The 6,836-nt window shown below is 45.7% G+C and overlaps 1 non-coding gene across 1 annotated transcript; it reads right to left on the bottom strand.

Annotated features, from left to right (window-relative positions):
- Positions 1-3,715: 3,715 nt before the first annotated feature.
- On the bottom strand, positions 3,716-3,822 carry LOC115832738. The gene has a single exon (XR_004028236.1). It is a non-coding gene; the product is annotated as a U6 spliceosomal RNA (small nuclear RNA).
- Positions 3,823-6,836: the final 3,014 nt, after the last annotated feature.

Genomic DNA, 6,836 nt, shown 5'->3' with positions numbered 1-6,836 from the left:
CTGACTTCAAGAATGAAGCCACGGACCCTCACTGTGAGTGTTACAGTTTTTAAAGATGGTGTGTCCCAAGTTCGTTCCTTCTGATGTTCAGACGTGTTTCTTCCTTCTAGTGGGTTCGTAGTTTCATTGACTTCAGGAGTGAAGCTGCAGACCTCTGCGGCATTACAGCTCTTAAAGGCAGCGCATCTGGAGTTGCTTGTCCCTCCCGGTGGGTTCGCGGTCTCGCAGGCTTCAGGAGTGAAGCTGCAGACCTTCCCGGTGACCGTTACAGGTTTTAAAGGCGGCACAGACCCAATGAGTGAGCAGCAGCAAGATTTATTGGGAAGAGCAAAAGAACAAAGCTTCCACAACCTGGAAGGTGACCCCAGAGAGTTGCCGTTGCTGGCTCAGGCAGCCTGCTTTTATTCCCTTATCGGACCCCACCCACATCCTGCTGATTGGTCCATTTTACAGAGAGCTCATTGGTCCGTTTTCACAGGGTGCTGAGTGGTGCATTTACAAATCTTGACCTAGACACAGAGTGCTGATTGGTGCATTTACAATCCTTTAGCTAGACACAAAGTGCTGATTGGTGCATTTACAAACCTTTAGCTAGACAGAAAAGTTCTCCAAGTCCCCACCCATCCCAGAAGCCCAGCAGGCTTCACCTCTCACTGGCACTCCCCAGGGTTTCTGCAGCACCCAGCCTAGGCATTCTGGCAGCCCAGAGGGAGCTTGTCCCTGGATCAAGCCCAGAAGGCGCTGGCTGTCTGCGCCAAGTGTGGGCCTGCCGACCCCATGCCCACCCAGAACCCACGCCAGCCCGTGAGTGCCACACGCAGCCCCGGCTCCCACCCGCGCCTCTCCTTCCACACCTCCTGGCGAGCAGAGGGAGCTGGCTCCTGCCTTGGCCAGCCCCAGGGAGGGGCCCTCATAGCTTAGTGGCAGGCTGAAAGGCTCCTCGAGTGTGGCCAGAGCGGACGCCGAGGACGAGGAGGCGCCAAGAGCAAGCGAGGGCTGCCAGCACGTTGTCACCTCTCACTTGCTCTTCTTTAAATCTTAAATATTTCCAGTATTCCAGTAAGGTCTTCTTTAAAGCACAGTTTCAGGCCAGGGACAGTAGCTCATGCCTGAAATCCCAACACTTTGGGATGCTGAGTCAGGAGGGTCACTTGAGGCCAGGAGTTTGAGACCAGCCTTGGCAACATGGTGAGACCCCATCTCTACAAAAATAAATTTAAAAATTAGCTGGGCATGGTGGTACACGCCTGTAGTCCCAGCTACTGGGGAGGCTGAGGCAAGAGGATCACTGGAGCCCAGAAGTTTGAGATTGCAATGAGCTGTGATCATTCCACTGCATTCCAGCCTGGGTGACACAGAGAGACCCTGACTCAAACCAAAAAGAAAAGAACATGTTAAATGACACCAAGGGGACACTATCTGCCAACTCCAGAATATGGAAAATTCTATAAGACAAGTTGCCCAGTTTCTTCAGTGAGTAAATATCAAGTAAAAAACGAAGGGAAGGGGGAGACAGTTGTAGATTTAAAACATGTAAAAGGCTTTATTTTGATTTTCTTTTGTGCAAACTAAATATAAAAAAATGTATATGAGACTAAGAAATTTGAAAGCTGGATACTAGATGATTTTAAGAAATTTTTGGCTGGGTGCGGTGGCTCACGCTTGTAATCCCAGCACTTTGGGAGGCGGAGGCGAGTGGATCAAGAGGTCAGGAGTTTGAGACCAGCCTGACCAACATGGAGAAACCCCGTCTCTACTAAAAATACAAAACTTAGCCAGGTGTGGTGGTGCATGCCTGTAATCCCAGCTACTTCGGAGGCTGAGGCAGGAGAATCGCTTGAACCCGGGAGGTGGAGGTTGCGGTGAGCTGAGATCGCACCATTGCACTCCAATCTGGGTAAGGAGAGCAAAACTCAGTCTCAAAAAAAAAAAAAAAAGCCTTGATTACATTGTTAGTAAGGACTGTGTTACGATTATAAACACATTTACTGGTTGATTTCAAATTCACTGTAATCATAGAATTAATCTTTTTACGTGGGTACTTTGCCCTACTGTCTATATGATGACTTCTTTTTTTTTTTTTTTGAGACCGAGTCTCACTCTTGTTGCCCAGGCTGAAGTGCAATGGTGCAATCTCGGTCACCGCAACCTCCACCTTCCTAGTTCAAGCAATTCTCCTGCCTCAGCCTCCCGAGTAGCTGGGATTACAGGCATGCAAAACCATGCCCGGCTAATTTTGTATTTTTAGTAGAGACGGGGTTTCTCCATGTTGAGGCTGGTCTCGAACTCCTGACCTCAGGTGATCCGCCTGCCTCGGCCTCCCAAAGTGCTAGGATTACAGGCGTTAGCCACCGCGCCCGGCGACGACATCTTTTTTGAGCAACTAAATTTTCAATTGTATATACTTTATTTTGTGAATACTTCTTGAATGTGCTAACGGTTGAGCTCTATGGTAGACAGGCTGGGCACAGTGGCTCAGACCTGTAATCCCACACTTTAGGCAGCCAAGGCAGGTGGATCACGAGGTCAGGAGTTCGAGACCAGCCTGGCTAAAATGGTAAGACCCCGTCTCTACTAAAAATACAAAAATTAGCTGGGGGTGGTGGCACGTGTCTGTAATCCCAGCTACTCAGGAGGCTGAGGCAGGAGGATTGCTTGAACCCAGAAGGCAGAGGTTGCAGTGAGCTGGGATTGTGCACTGCCGCTTGAGTGACAGAGCAAGACCTTGTCTCAAAAAAAAAAAAATTATTAAGGCTGGGTGCAGTTGGCTCATGCCTGTAATCCCAGCACTTTGGGAGACCGAGATGTTGAGGATCACTTGAATTCAGGAGTTGGAGTCTGCAGTGAGCTAGGATAGCACCACTGCACTCTAGCCTGGGCGACAGAATGAGACACTGTCTCTAAAAAAAAAAAAAAAAAATTAAAAGTTTTTCATTTTTTAGGCTGGGCGCGGTGGCTCATACCTGTAATCCCAGCACTTTGGGAGGCCGAGGTGGGCAGATCATGAGGTCAGGAGATGGAGACCATCCTGGCTAACAGTGAAACCCTGTCTCTACTAAAAATACAAAAAAAAAAAAAAAATTAGCTGGGCGTGGTGGGGGGCGCCTGTAGTCCCAGCTACTCAGGAGGCTGAGGCAGGAGAATGGCATGAACCTGGGAGGCAGAGCTTGCAGTGGGCCGAGATGGCGCCACTGCACTCCAGCCTGGGCGAGAATGTGAGACTCTTGTCTTAAAAAAAAAAAAGTTTTAAATTTTTGAAAAATTATAAGTGTAGTTACCTTATTTAAATGAATCTTTATCTCAGATATTCATACATTAGTATTTACAGATGAAATATGATGTCTGTGCTTTGCTTTAAAATAACCCAAAAGGGGTTGGGGGAATAGAGTGGATGAAACAAAATTAAGCTTATATTGATAATCAATGAACTGAATGATGGGTACATGGGGAGTTCTTCATAGTCATATCTAATTTTTGTGGATGTTTGAAATCTTCCATAATAAAACATTTTATCTGTACCTTTTTATTTCTGCCTCTATGTGATTTTTCCAAATGAAATCCTCCTGATGGATTTCCACTTAGAATCACACTGTTTATTATAGATTTTGCTCACTCTTCGGAACCCTATAGACTGAACAGAACCAGAAAGCCTTCGATAGAGATGGCAATGATTTCTAGTAGTAACAGCATTGTTTTCTTTTTTTGTTATTTTTATAAAAATATGGAACATTTCACAAATTTGTGTGTCATCCTTGCAGAGGGGCCATGCTAATCTTCTCTGTATTGTTCCAATTTTAGTATATGTGCTGCTGAGGTGAGCACAGTAACAGCACTTTTCGTCATTCCTCCAATCAAAACAAATACAGGATGAATTTTAACCACAGAACAAGATCTTTACCTAAACATCATATATATTTTTTTCCTGAAATAAAGTTAGTTTTAAAAGTTAACATAATCGTATTACTGGCACCTTTTCTGTCTACTTTTTTTTTTTTTTTTTTTTTTTTTTTGAGATGGAGTTTTGCTCGTTGCCCAGGCTGGAGTGCAATGGCGCGATCTCAGCTGACCACAACCTCTACCTCCCAGGTTCAAGTGATTCTCCTACCTCAGCCTCCCGAGTAGCTGGGATTACAGGCATGCGCCACCATGCCCAGCTAATTTTGTATTTTTAATAGAGACAGGGTTTCTCTATGTTGGTCAGGCTGGTCTCAAACTCCCAACCTCATGTGATCCGCCCACCTCGGCCTCCCAAAGTACTGGGATTACAGGCGTAAGCCACTGCGCCTGGCTTCGCTACCATATTTAATGGGTGTGGTGGCTCACACCTGTAATGCCAGCACTTTGGAAGACCTAGGAGGGAGAATCACTTTAGGCCAGGAGTTCAAGACCAGCCTGGGCAATTAGTGAGATTCCATTTCAAAAACAAAACCAAAATAGAGACTGTCTGTGGGAAATGTTTGGTTTAAACACCATCTTCCTTGTTAAAGAGCAACTACTTTGAACACCTCTTGGGACTGAGTTACAAGAGATTAGCCCTATTACATATGTTAGTTTCTGATAAATAGGGGAATAGCAAAGGACATTAACTAGGCATTTTGCCCTTACTGACTGGTGATGCTTATTAGGGAGCATCAGGAAAACAGAAATTATACCAGTTAAACAAAAAATATAGGGATATTGTTAAAAAGGGTTTGTGGAATTAAGTTGACTCCCCCAGAAAAGGAAAGGTTGGACATGGTGGCTCATGCCTGTAATCCTAGCACTTTGGGAGGCTGAGTCAGGTGGATCACTTGAGCCCAGGAGTTCGAGACCAGCGTGGGCAACATTGTGAGACCTCATCTCTACAAATACAAAAATTAGCAAGGCGTGGTGGTGTGCACCTGTAGTCCCAGCTACTTGGGAGGCTGAGGTGGGAGGATCACTTGAACCCAGGAGGCAGAGGTTGCAGTGAGTCAACATCACACCACTGCACTCCAGCCTGGGTCACAGAGTGAGACCCTGTCTCAAAACAACAAAAACAATACAAAAACAAGGCCGGGTGCAGTGGCTCATGCTAGTAATCCTAGCACTTGGGAGGCTGAGGTGGGTGGATCACAAGGTCAGGAGTTCAAGACCAGCCTGGCCGAGATGGTGAAATCCTGTCTACTAAAAATACAAAAATTAGCTGGGCCTGGTGGCGGGCGCCTGTAATTCCAGCTAGTCGGGAGGCTGAGGCAGGGAATTGCTAACCCGGTAGGCGGAGGTTGCAGTGAGCCGAGATTGCGCCACTGTATTCCAGCCTGGGTGACAAAGCAAGACTCCCTGTCTCAAAAAAAATAAAAAATAAATAAATAAAAAAAACCCCACAATACAAAAACATAAAAGGGAATACTGAGATAAGTAAACAGTTAACTGCAAGAAGTAGGTATCACCTTGTGTCCCCAAGACCATTCCTGGGTACAATGATTTGCTAAAAGGACTCACAGGACTGAGCATATATTTATACTCACAGCTATGATTTATGACAGGAAAAGTATAGAAAGCAAAATTAGCAAGGATAAAGGTCCATGTTAGGAATCTGGAGGAAGCCGTGAGCAAACTTTCAAGGGTCCTCTCCCAGTGAAGTCATGGAGTCACACAGGAAATGCTTAATTAGTCCAGCAAGGAGTTGTGACAACACATGTGAAATATTGCCAACCACATTAGCTCCTTAGAGACTCAAGGCTCAAGGTTTTTATGGAGGCCTGCTCACATAAGCATCCTCTCTGCCTGGTATGTACCCAAATTCCAGACTCCAAAATGGTGTTCGGCAGGAACCATATGGTTTATGCAAACGATACACTGTGCATAGGCACAGTGGGATACACTCATCAGTTCTGTGAATGATGGGAACCCTTCTGAAAACCCAGTTACCAAATGCCAGCCAAGGACAAACCTATAAGGAGGTCTTTCAAAGGACAGCAGGCAGGCCTAACACTTTTCTGCACATACCTCTAGGGGTAGGGGAACAAAAGGAAGAAGTTGGGAGTTATCATTAGAAACTTGGTGGCAGATTCTCACAATGCTGGAACCCAGATCTTTGAGGGGAGGACATTGCTTGGCTGATGCTAGTGTCTAGGAAGCATAGAAGAGACACACCCTCTATCCCCAAGCACCACAAAGCTGGTACTCAGATTTCTGCGGAGGAAGCACTGGCTGGTATTGGTGCATCTGGGAGGGTGTGATGAAGCCTTGTTTTAATTAAATCCTTCAGTACACATTTACTAAGACCTTAGGCAACTGAGCTTTAGGGATATTAAGTAACTTGCACAAACTAGAAAGCAGAGCCAGCAAGCAAATCCACATCTTCTGAATCTGAGTCAGGATGCTTTTATAATTTATATGACTTCTTGAAAAATGTAGCAGCAACTTTGTAATACTATATTAGAATTATTTTTTAAAAACAATTCAATTCAAGCTGGGCACGGTGGCTCAAGCCTGTAATCCCAGCACTTTGGGAGGCCGAGACAGGCGGATCACCAGGTCAGGAGATCGAGACCATCCTGGCTAACACGGTGAAACCCCATCTCTATTAAAAATACAAAAAATTAGCTGGGCATGGTGGCATGCGCCTGTAGTCCCAGCTACTTGGAGGCTGAGGCAGGAGAATCGCTTGAACCTGGGAGGCAGAGGTTGCAGTGAGCCGAGATCGTGCCACTGCACTCCAGCCTGGGTGACACAGCAAGACTCCACCTCAAAGAAAATAATAATAAAATAAAAAAATTCAATTCAAGTAAGCCAAAACTAGAAACTTCAGCAGAAGAAAATAAGATAATTACCTAGGCAGGGCCACAAAGGATGACAACATCCTTAGCTTT

This window comes from Nomascus leucogenys, chromosome 22a, assembly GCF_006542625.1.
Source record: "Nomascus leucogenys isolate Asia chromosome 22a, Asia_NLE_v1, whole genome shotgun sequence".
Taxonomy (NCBI): domain Eukaryota; kingdom Metazoa; phylum Chordata; class Mammalia; order Primates; family Hylobatidae; genus Nomascus; species Nomascus leucogenys.
Note: the sequence above shows the minus strand (reverse complement) of the source record. Positions and strands in the feature narration are given on the sequence as shown.